The sequence below is a fragment of the Anopheles coustani genome, chromosome 3, assembly GCF_943734705.1.
Source record: "Anopheles coustani chromosome 3, idAnoCousDA_361_x.2, whole genome shotgun sequence".
Taxonomy (NCBI): domain Eukaryota; kingdom Metazoa; phylum Arthropoda; class Insecta; order Diptera; family Culicidae; genus Anopheles; species Anopheles coustani.
Window position 1 is genome coordinate 58,084,813 of NC_071288.1, and position 13,200 is coordinate 58,098,012.

Genomic DNA, 13,200 nt, shown 5'->3' on the forward strand with positions numbered 1-13,200 from the left:
AAATTATAAAAACATGTACAATGATCGAAAAAAAAATTGTATTGGAAAAGATGTACAAGGAATTTGGTGTTAAAGTAGATGAACCAAGGTAAATGGGTGGAAATAGTACGACGGGAAATGTTTGTCGTAGGGCTTTTTCAAACATTGAAAAATTGAGCGATATTTTGCAAATAGAAACAGAACTTATAGAAAGGTTTCGAAATATTTTAATAGCCATCACCTGTTCACAGCCTTTAAATCCAAAAACTATTACTCTATATTGCATAGACACATACATGTTTTACATACATCATTACAATTGGTACAAAATGCCTTCTACTGTCCATAAAGTTCTTGCGCATGTAGATGAAATAATTGTAAATGCCCCAGCTCCATTGGGATCCTTAGGAGAGGAAGCAGCAGAATGTAGAAATAAAATGTACAGAAGGGATAGCATTGCAATCATCAGAATAGTTCAGAAGTTATGTCCGCGTTGGATGCTTTAAATATCAATTATTTTCCAGATAACAATATTTTGAATGAAATTTTTTTGTAAATTTAGTTTGTTTTATAACAAACTAAAAAAAAATTTTAAGTCAATGTAAAAAAAAAGATTGAAAAGTTAATGCACCCATAGAAAAGTCCAAAAAGATGAGGTTTTTGCAGCGCCACCTGGCGGGATTGTCAGAAACATCATAATTTCGTGTAATTTAATAGTACTACACGATATTACAATGAAAAAATTGCAAAACATTTGATTCCGAATTTTATCCCGGCAATTTGCTCTTTTCGCTCCATAGTGCACGGGAGTGACTTTTGTGTTCGATGTTTAGCTTCAGATAACCTTCATCACACAATTCGCTAGATGGAAGATTTGCCATCTTCAATACTCCCCTACGTCCACTGCGCCACACGACCATACTACGAGTTCCTTATAGTAGAACAGCATATCCAACTCTTCTTTGCAAGTGATGGCCTCGACATCAAATAATTTTGCTGAACATTTAGACTATAGCCAATCAGCTTCACATTTTAAGGATAAGATATTGTCGCTTCGACCGTAGCACGTCTAACGTCCCAACCAGGAATTTTCGTAAGATAAATGAACTGAGCGTATATGAAACTCAAACGATCCGACCGCGCCACGCTTCATCTGTTCAGATGTATTGGCCGTGTCCATCGTTCTAGTATCGACGAATGATCCACCAGCATCCGAAGCGCGAATCGTTTGTTTGTGTGCCAATATTCATCGCACCGATTGCAAGCTCCGTTTTTCCTTGTGGGGAATTCACTTTGCACGAAAGAAATCAAAGCATCGCAATCTATTTTTAGATACTTCATCTGGAGAGAGATGTTCATCCAGCATCGTTCCAGAGGACTCTCCTTATTTATATTTTTGTTTTAGCGCCCCGCTCTTATCAATAGCCGATGGCCCTATCTGATGGCAGGATAGGATAATTGATCCATCAAGCTGGGGATCAATGCGGGTTCGGTACTACCCGAGAGGCATCTTTTTATTTTTTCGATAGCCGAAGCTATCTGACGAGAATTGTCGTCCTCTCGTTGGTCGTCTCGCGATATAATTCGTTGGCGAGGTATCTCACGATGTTTCCTACGAGAATCGTATAAATTGCTGGTTGGGGTATGTTATTTTTGTTTTTCCTAAGTTCTTTACTAGTTACAAAATGTGTAAAGCATAATCTGTGGTATAATAAATTTAGTAATCATGTGGGAGTGTGAGTGAGTGAAACAAATGCATTACGCTTGTAATACGTATGCTGCTTCATAGAGATAAGCAACTAAACAAGACCAAAATAAGCGTGGCAGTAAACAACGTATTAATAAAAAATATCGATCATTCATGCATTGATGCTAATAAATAAAGCTCCCAGTTTCATCTCTGCACGAAGTCGTGCATGTGATGCGGAAGCTTGAAGGAAGTCAGAAGCTCAGCGGGTTGGATAATAATAATAATAATAATAATAATAATATACCCCAGATACCTTTCCCTGTATCACCATGGATGACGACACGACACACTGCAGGAGGTGCGTTCCTTCGTATACCTTGGATCCCAAATCACATGCGACTCTGACACATCCTTGGAAATTCGGAGGCGCATCCTAGCTGGAAATCGCACCTTCTGTAGTCTACGTAAATGATCTCAGAAATTTCAAATTTCAGAAGAGAAGGTAAGGGAAGATTAGATCATGCACAGCGCTTCCTGATTTGAAACGACCTAGCGTTCAACAAATTCTACAGTTTATTTTTATTTTTATGTTTAAGTTTTCGCTTTGAAAACTCCATACCTCTTATCCAATGAACGGTTAGTACGAATATTTATGCCAATATCCACGAAACTTTTAAAATGTCTACCAATTTATAGAACTATGTTAATCAAAAAATAAATAAATAAACTTACCAGCTTCCAACGGAGGACGAGCGAACGTAGATTTAGGAAATGTAATTAAAAGTCAATAAAAATTACATGTCCCTATGACGGGGATTTTGAAATACATGTTAACATCTAACGAGCACTGTTTCACATTTCGAGCATGATGCCTATGCATACGGAAACAATTCCGACCCAAATCAATTACCATCATTGCACATACAAACGAACAGTTTTATCCAAATCCTACTATCGATCCAACCACTCTATCACATTATTCACTTTTTGATCAGAAACACGAAAGTTGAATTAGATAAAACATAATGCACATTGTGGCGATACTACTTAATTTAGAATTCACATTCGATTTCCTGGAACCGTCTTACTCCGTGGAGACAAAACAGACTATCCAGACTTCAACAAAAGGAAAAAATATAACAAATATAAAAAAAAAGTTTGAATACACTGCACTGATTTGGTACGCACTCTACACTTATCAACTAGTTTCTTTGAATCGTCTTTTTCCGTGGCGAGACAAAAGAAGCAATTAAATCAAAGACAAAAAGTAAATAAATACTATAGAAATACAAAATCGTGATGACATAGACAATTTTTAACAAGCCTGGATAAATTTAAAATAATGCAATGTCCCATTTGAAAGTTATTTACTTCATAGCAAGTACCACTGTTCAACAGTCTAATACGGAAAATAGCGTTTAGCTAAACAATAAGAAAACAAACATTTTTTACATCAAGGTTATGCAATACAAATTTGAATGCATTCCAAACAAGGATAAGCGTTGGTAATTGTGGACTTGAAAGAATTACTAATCCATGATAGATATTGTAGTACGCTATGTTATTGGATATTATATAAGTCGGACGTGCATTAGTCATTAGTCTGTACATTAGTCATTCATAATCCAGAAGAAATTCGATCGGTTAAAAAGTATCAAAAATTGCACACATCACAAATTACATAAAACTTCACATCTGTTTGGTTTTCTCCAGAGAACTTTCAAGAAATGTATGCAACATTCTATTATATGATTGCCAATTTCCAAAGTGGGCTGGTTCTATTTCAGTACTGGTTTGAAACGTTCCATCAACTGATTGAAGTATTCTGTGATTCGAATATGATTCGAAATCCTGTATGATTCAAGTAAACGCATTAAAACTAGATGAAATTATTTGAAATGCGAGCACTTATGAACATGTTTTTATTTTTATTTAAAAAATGGCTAGCTTACGAAATACAAAACATGATACCATGTTCTTAACTCACAAAAATGTTTTTTGTTTTTAAATGGAGTGGATGTTCAATTAAATATAGAAAATAGAATGCAATGAAGTATTCTTTAACAATATGCATGAAAATAAATTGCAACTAATAATGCCAGGATCAAGACACATACGGGATATCGCTAATGAATGTGCCAACTTACTTCTTTTAGCAAGAGTTTCAAAGATTTCAACGACGAAATTTAAATAAATTTGCTGTTCATTTGCTTGATAAAAAACCATATAAAATTAATAAAGAACTAATTAATTTCACTTACCGACCGCTTCCGAATGAAGTATGAAGTACATCTAGATGCAAAAAATACACATGAAACACTCAGTTTTTCAATTCTTAACCGCAATAAAAAACCAACATTGTTTCCATTACTCACCTCAAATAAATTCGCTCAATTTCGGAAACTCAATCACGGAAACCACTATAGCAATATTATTCGAAATAATTAGTAGATTAACTCGAACCAACCCGCTTTTATAACTCCGTAACCCATCTTTAAAAATGAAAATAAAAAAATAAAAAAGGACATATTACATTATAAGCAGTACTATAATTATATGAATACTTACATCATTCAAAATCTTGGTGGCGTTGAGTCATAGAACCGCTTGATAGTTTGTGTCTGTACGAAAGAAAGAAAAATATGCAAGAATAATGCGGTGAAAATAGAACCATAAAATAAGTGCAACTCTCATTTCACACTGCTTTCGATTCTGCCAATGAAACCGCGTCTCTAACGGTCCAAGCGAAGCGACACCTGTATAACGGATACAACGTTCTTGGTCCCATGGGACCTACGCAGGGCTGAACGAGTTAATTATTTTTCAGTTACTTAATTACTAAACGATTGCTGTTTACCGTTGGTTGCCGTTCCACTCCCTCTAACTATCGAAGCATCTCCCTCATTTGTGCAGTTTCTGAAGTCCTCGAATCTATTGTTCATTCCTCCCTTATGTCCTCTGTTCACTCCCTGATCTTATCTTCCCAGCATGGTTTCATGCCTAGGCGCTGTTTCGAACCTTATATGTCCCTGATGCACGACCTGTATCCGCACATTGCTGCCGGGAAGCAGGTAGATGTTATCTACATCGACTTCAAGGCAGCCCTTCGACTGCTTGTCACATAGGCTGCTCCTTGCCTCGGTGCTACTTAGTGCACCGCCAATGGCCTTGTTCTGTGTGTTCCGAAATGTTGTGTTACCTCGTTTAGTCGTTCTTCGAATAAACTGATACACAACTATTCCCTGAATGGCTTGCCGCTTCCGCGCGTGTCGTTTGTTGCTGGGGGTGTGGCTTGATGACCGACTGTCTTTAACGCCACACCTCGACTCTGTAATCGAGCGCGCAAATAGGATCTTAGGCCTGATTACCCCTATGGCTTGCGAGATTCGAGATCCCTTGTGCCTGCGGGCACTGTATTGCTGCTGGGTACGTCCCATCCTGGATTACGGTTGCGTCATCTGGTCGCCCGCTGGCGTCACGGCGCTGCAAAGACTGGAGAGGAAATTCACTCGGCTCGCCGTGAGGCGTCTTTTGAATGACCCCAGCGCTGCCATTCCCCCCTATCCTGTGCGGTGCCAACTTCTTGGGCTAGATAAGCCGGGTGATCGTCAAAACAACGCTCGCTCTTTGCCAACATCCTTCTCTCCAATATTGGCTCCCCTTTATGTGCCGACCCTTATTCATTCCTACCCGCCGTTCAGTGTTTGCTCAGAACGACCCATGGCTGTATGACCACAACTTGTCCATTGCCAGTTTTCGTTCTCATCTATTGTCTCCTTCATTGTAACCGTTTCTCTTTTCCCTCCTCCTTATTGTTAGCCTTCCATTTCCTAACATATGCGTTCTGTGTGATTGTGTTTCGGCGGTAAAGCCCTAGTGGCAAACATTGTGCATAAATAAATAATAAAATAAAATAAAAATAACAACACTCTAAAGCTAGTACGGTTTTAAGCCAGGGACCAGTATTGGTGAGGACGTTTGTAGTGGAGAGAAAAAGTCCGCATTCACGGGCAAAAAGACGAAGGATAAGCACTAATCAAAACGGTGCATCCAATTTGTCTGTGGGAGGGAACGAGCTTCGATCTCCTGCTATGTACTTTGGTTAATATCGTGCCGCCCGTGCAGCACCATTTGCATCCCAATAAAGTTGTTTCACTTGTTTGTCTAAAGAACCGCTTCTGCGTGAATTTTGAATTCTCCGCAATGAACAAATGCCTCATGCTTGCATGCAAATTGAAAGACGAGTCCGACGCTGACGTGCGTACGAGGCACAGGTTTTAAGATGACACAGGCTAGGCAATTTAGCCATTAGAACGAAGGTTATGATTTTTCACGTTGTATCACCGGATATGCAGCTGCTATGCAGGACCGATTTGATCGAAAAGTTTCAGCTCGGGTCGCTACCATTGGACCATGGCTATCAAGCCCGACCAAACTCTGCCGCTAAGGAGTCCGTTTGGTGGTGCAATTACACGAGCTTCATAGGGATTAGCACCATTTTTGTGATAAAAAAAACTAGTATTGTAAGGAAATAAATGGTGCCAACCCAACGCGGCTATCAAGGCAGCACATGAAACAAGATGCAGAATGCGCTGCGTCCGCAAAGTAAGCATATGCATATGAAAAAGAGCTGGCAGGCTTTTTCCAGAAGGGCGAACGCTAATTCACGTTTCATGGCCGTTTTCTGATCGGGGAGAGGGTAGTTACACGAAGGCAATTAAACGAAGGACATCCGGGTACCCAATGGTTGAAGGCGGTGGCTAGGAGTTACATTTATTGGCCAGCTACAGACAAGCACGATGCCGAGAACGTCAAAATCGATTATGCCAGTAAAATCGATGGTGATGTTTGTTGGTGATCGAAGATGAGCACACAAAATGGCCAGAGGTAATAAGGACGCGTAGCACTACACTACTATCGCGAAATTCGGATTCCCTGAAACATTGGTAATTGATGATGGATCACAATACATATTAGAATAGAGTGATGAATATTGTTGTAGAAACGGCATACAACACCGTTTCATCCACCGAAATCCCTTGACATTTTCCTAGCAACCTATCTGATGACACCAAAGTCGCTTGTAGATCATGTTTAAACCCCGGCGAAAGCTATATTTGGTTAAAAGACGCATCGCCAAATCAACACCGGGAGCCGTTATCAGTTGATGTGGGTGCGTACTATTTATCGGGGCCAAACTAGAGATCTCGGCGACCACACATTTGGCTTTGGTCCGTTTGGAAAGAGGAAAGCTAGTAAGGTTTTAAGCCAGAAACAAGTCATTCCATCTGGATGTGTTTGTCCCGAAAATATAGTCACAAGAAGCTGAACAAATATGTTATCAAAAACTATCATTATTCTGGTACGTGAAAAAACATAGAAACAAACAATCCAAATGGCGGATGTGCTTTTTCCTCTAAATAAATTCTTACCGTAGGTAGTGCAAGCATACACACATTTAACTGTCCTATTCACTGACAAGTTTAGGTTATCTAACGTTCTACCTTCAATCCATTTTAGTCTATGATCAGATCAACTGGAGTATAACTTCGATTTGAACGCAATGGCACTGCACACTATTTCTCATAAATCAATTCATTGGCACGGCAGTTCACAATTTTACTTTTCTGACAAAGTGTGCTATCTTGTATGACTTTCGCAAATAAAATGGCGGAATTTCGAAGCGTGCCTTATTTTGACAAACGAATCGCGGTGGCAAGCTGTTGCTCAATTGGTTGTTTATTTGCCCGCCTAGCATCAAGCTGCCCGCCTACTCTTTTCGCAAACGATTACACAAGATCAAGATTACTAGAACTACCCTGGTGGCAAAATCATCATGCTTTCTCGTTCTGGTGGTATTAAATGTCAATTGGACAGAATGAGAAAGCATGCTGATTTTGCCACCGGGGTAGAGGTTGGGCCATCACAGCTTTTCATGCCTCTTTACCTTGTTGGTACTGATGACCAAAATGAACCAACTTTGAGGTTAGAATTGCCGGGTGCTGTAGATACACAGATAGGTGTTTGCCTTAAAGTTTCAATAAAATAGATTTTCTGCACCGCACATATTTTTTTTGAAAAATATAAAATGCCTATTTATGTATGTGTACACAATTTGCATCTATGAAATCCACAACACACAATACACAAACATGGCACTGAACAGCGGTAGTAACCAAAGAATAATTTGCAAATAATCAAAAACTTGGTTCAATTGGATGGATAAGAGTCAGAAAGACTCGGGCAAAACTGTGAAAGGGTTAAGTACATAGTCAGGTGTACAAAAGATTCGTACAGTCTGCTGCAAGTAAAATCGGACGCTCGAAAAATGAGACGGTCTGCTGTCTTTCCGCAAGCCTACAGCATTCCCGGAACCGAATGTTGACCTTCAACGTATACATTTCTTTTCATTAACTCTTCCACTATGTTAGTAAATTGAAAACGAAATCAAAATCGATTGTTTCTCTGAGATACAGCCCAAAATGTACGCGAAGACCCGAAAAGCGGACACGCAAGTAAAATCGGACAGGTAGGTTTCTTTGCCGTTTGATCCACTTTAAGTGGCCGCATGTCGTTCTAGCACCACATTCATGAGTTGGCCACTATTGTTTTTTGTATTTATTTTATAGGTACCAACATTATCATCAAAAAACCACACAAAAAATAACAATAAGTTGGTGTGTATGCAAATAAAAAATGTTACTATTTGACTGTGGAGTATTTGCAATGTTTTTTGTTAAAACTTAACTGACAATGATATTTTATCATAATTTACTGACACAATTTACTTTATGTAATGCAAATAATCAAAACAGGTGATTAAAATCCAGTATTTTCTTAAGTTTTCACTTGTAGCGATAAAAATTTGTAGCCATTTTGGCTCGCTTCCGACTTAATTTTTGTAATTTTTTTTACATAAACTCTGCAGTTCACGTCTTTAAAATTTCTCAAGAAGTTTTAAATTGGTTTGTAGTCATACAACCACCATCACAAGTTCCTACAACTGCTTTGTTACCCACAAGAGTATTGTTATTTGATAGCGGTATTGAGCAGTTTGGCCAGTTGAATAATACCCATAATCTAGCATCCAGAAATGTGTGTTTTGAATTATAATCTTGATAGAATACAAAAAATTACCTCAAATGTTAGTTTTAGGTGCTAGGTTTTGACTTAATTTTGAAAATATTGATGTGATACACCTTGTTCATGATGCCGTGTATGACATGCAGCTTCCCAGGAACTTCGACGGAGTTACGATACCATATGATTGATCAATCATGTCCAAACTTCAAGATTTTTTTAACTGATATGAAAGCTAATGGTTAATACCTTTGACTATGTACACTGTGCCAATCGGTAAGTGGGACGGTCAAAAAAAGCACACTTGTCTGACTTTGCGATCAAATTTAGGGTACTTAGAATTGATAACAATGAATTTCGCTTATCACATATTCTTTGTCTATCTTTCTACAAAGCATGTGCAAAAAGAGAGAGTAAAAATCAGTCACCAAGCGGCGCAATGATCGAAAAAGTGCAAAAAGTCATAATTTTGCCAGCCAAACGTAAAGTTGGACACTTGGGATTACCAAGAATTTCTGCGGCTTAAGTGTTGTGCAAGCTAGTTTAGGCACGTCAAATCATTTTCTAATGATTTATGATATACTTAACCATTGTTATATGTACACAAAAAATGAATTTTGATAAATTATTTACACTTTGTGGTTGAAATATGTTACACCACTGAAAGGAATGAAATATTATCTTTTTTATCATATAAATCGATTAAAAATGCCGAAAGTTATCGAGTTTCATCAATTTTACCTAAGTTCCTGATTTGCGATACACTAACAATCGATAAAAAAGCCCATATTGACAAAAATATAACATGAAATGGGTCATCTTACAATAAACTTTTATCAAAAAACCGATGTGAGATTCATCAAAAAACCAACTGAATTGAAGACTTTTCCTCTATTATAGATGTTTAAGAATTTAATAAAACAATGAAAGCATTTAGAAGGTTCCAAACTATTTCCAGAACATACCCAGAAACTGCAGAACCCGCAAACAACGCCTTTACTTTTCAAAACCTTATATAGACGATGATTTTAGATTATGTTGAAAGGTACTCTTCCTATCTCGTACAAATGCATTAATTTAATGTGGTAATTGTCGTCACAGTAAGTATGACTTACATATGAAGCAAACATATATACTTTTGGTTAGAAATGCAGGCAGTTTTCGAACGTAAAACGGAGCTGACGAGTTTTAAAAAAATTGTTGTTTTAACTTCTATTCCTTGGAGGTCATTTGTTAATGTTGTAGGTGTTTATGTGATCAGAATGAACTGAAAAACTTGTTTTTAATTAAAGTACGATAGGTACACATCACAACGTTCATATGATGAAGAAAATTATGACAGATGTTGTTGATATAGTTTGACTATTCCAAGATTAAGAGTTCCGCAAGGTAAACTATACTCACTGTAAGCTACGAATAACACAAAAGTTGCTTCTCTAAATCTGTCTCAAAGTTCTGAAGAATCTTTCTGAGTCTCCAGCTTGAAATCCAATAGCCGATCTGAGCAAAATTGTACAGTATACTATGTTACAAACACTGTATAGTATAAATTGGTAACAAAACAGCAATAGGAAGAAATTTAAGTAGAAATGTCCAATAAAGTTAGAAAAAAACTGTTGTCAAGCATCAACAAACAGTCATAGACTACAACAGAAATAACATTAAATACCAAAAACTTCTGGAAATAGTTCAACAAACCACGTATTAAACCTGAAAAGCAAGTGTCCAACTTTACGTTTGGCTGGCAAAATTATGACTTTTTGCACTTTTTCGATCATTGCGCCGCTTGGTGATCGATTTTTACTCTCTTTTTTTGCACATGCTTCGTAGAAAGATAGACAAAGAAGATGTGTTAAGCGAAATTGATTGTTATCAATTCTAAGTACCCTAAAATTGTTCGCAAAGTCAGACAAGTGTTCTTTTTTTGACCGTCCCACTTACCGATTGGCACAGTGTAAATATGTTTGATGATTTTTGTTCATTTAATCGTTGTTTTCTTCTTTTATTAACTCTTCTTTTCATGTTTCCAAGTGGGTTATTGGGTTATGCTTCATTGATTTGGTTAAACCCAGGGCTTGAAGTAATGAAATTAACAAACATTCATTTCATAAGATTATCCAATTCTATTCTGCGTTCATCGCAGCTAGTTTACCTTCATGTTTGGGCCATCTTATTGATCATAATCTGGGCATAAGCCCATCTGATACTAATGAAGTTAAGTACGTTGCTTCTGATTAAAATTTGAGTATTTTTATTTCATAATTTTGTTGTCTACCTTGCAACTACAAAGAACAATAGTGGCCAACTCATAAATGTGGTGCTAGAACGACATGCGGCCACTTAAAGTGGATCAAACGGCAAAGAAACCTACCTGTCCGATTTTACTTGCGTGTCCGCCTTTCGGGTCTTCGCGTACATTTTGGGCCGTATCTCAGTAAAACAATAGATTTTGATTCCGCTTTCAACTTTCTTACATAGAGGAAGAGTTGATGAAAAGAAATGTATACGTTGAAGGTCAATATTCGGTTCCGGGAATGCTGTAGGCTTGCGGAAAGACAGCAGATCGTCTCTTTTTTCGAGCGTCCGATTTTACTTGCAGCAGACTGTATGTAAACCAGTAAACAAACTGAAAGATTTCACTTCAAAACGATCGGGTTAAAAATCAATACAGGGTTTGACAGGCCAACATACAACTGGGGCAACGTTCCTTCTAAATCGCACCTTCTTTCAAAACAATAACAAAATTGAAGTTCTAACGTCAACTGGGTTATCGATCAGCATCACGCTGTAACTTGACACGGAGGGCGTAACCGATCAGTGTCAAAAAGGAACTTGTCAATGAAATGAGCGTTCTAGACACGGCAGAAAATCATCACGCTTCTGATGTTTCATATTGTTGTACTTTTTTCATTGGAGTTTACCGCTGTAAATATTTTAAAAATCGCGGGCTTTTTTGTACGTCTGGTTTCACATACCTGGTGAATTTTATATATCAAGGAACTCGTTGAATTCGTTCTCACCCTCCATTGTTCAATACACAAAGTAATTTCTCACTTGAATCTTCAAAAGACACTTTTGCTACACTTTGTAATTCACCAGGTATGTGAAACCAAACGTACAAAAAAGCGCGCGATTTTTAAAATATTTACAGCGGTAAACTCCAATGAAAAAAGTACAACAATATGAAACATCAGAAGCGTGATGATTTTCTGCCGTGTCTAGAACGCTCATTTCATTGACAAGTTCCTTTTTGACACTGATCGGTTACGCCCTCCTTGTCAAGTTACAGCGTGATGCTGATCCAAGGTTACTAAACACTAGACAGGTTGCGACAGAGCAGTTTTGCTCGGAACCATTTTGAATATCTTGTTTACAATTTGTCTGTCAAAATAACGGTGGTGTTGTTGCGGTTTGCAGGATCGATGGAGATTATTTAGTGGCTCGCATAAAAATGCTTCTCTTTTAATATTCTTTTGGTTTGCTTGGACCATGGCCGTATAGGTTGTGATATGCGTAAGATGTGAGAAACAACATTGCTCTAAATCGTAGAATCGGAGGAAGGATGTAATGTGTACAATGAGTTGATCTTGAAGAATGAAATGAACTTCAAAATCGTTTACGAAGTTTATCGAGGATTTAGCCCGGCTACAGGCACACCGGTACTCAAAGATTGTGTTCAATAAATTTCGAGTTCTGTTAACGCCTGCTCTCGTGGAACTGTGAATATGTCCCTCCGCTAACTTCAATAATCTGGTTATAGCCTTCTTTGATTGAAAATAGCAGCGCAACAAACCATTCCAACTTGTTTGTCAAATTTTTCTTTCATTTTTTTATCGTCAAGCGGTAAAAATGTTCTGCTTGTCGCAACCTGTCTAGTGTTTAGTAATCTTGTGCTGATCGATAACCCAGTTGACGTTAGAACTTCAATTTTGTTATTGTTTTGAAAGAAGGTGCGATTTAGAAGGAACGTTGCCCCAGTTGTATGTTGGCCTGTCAAACCCTGTAAGTCTCTGGTTTTATCGAAGATGCTTCGGTCAAACACAGTTCCGATACGGGTGGGAAAAATTGCGATTTTGCTGAACGAAGTGGATCGCATGCTGGCGCTGCTGGAATTACCTCGAAACAGTCCCTTCGCAGACCTACCCAACCAAACGCATTGCAAAAATGTCGAGCGAGTTGCATGCCATAAGCCTAAATGTATCTAACCAGCCCAAAGTAAACATTCTTCAATGTATCTTATCGGTGTAGGACGAACTCGGCAAGAAGAATGTCAGGTATCCGAAGATGATAGATTTTGCAACACCAACGATCGAACCTAGATAGGACTGAAGTGGCAAATCTACTTTACGTTATACAGACTAATGTTAACTCGCATTAATGATGCAAAGAACCGATGTCGACGGCAAAGAAGCCGCAACGAAAAATATGAACGAATTGAATTTCATGTGATT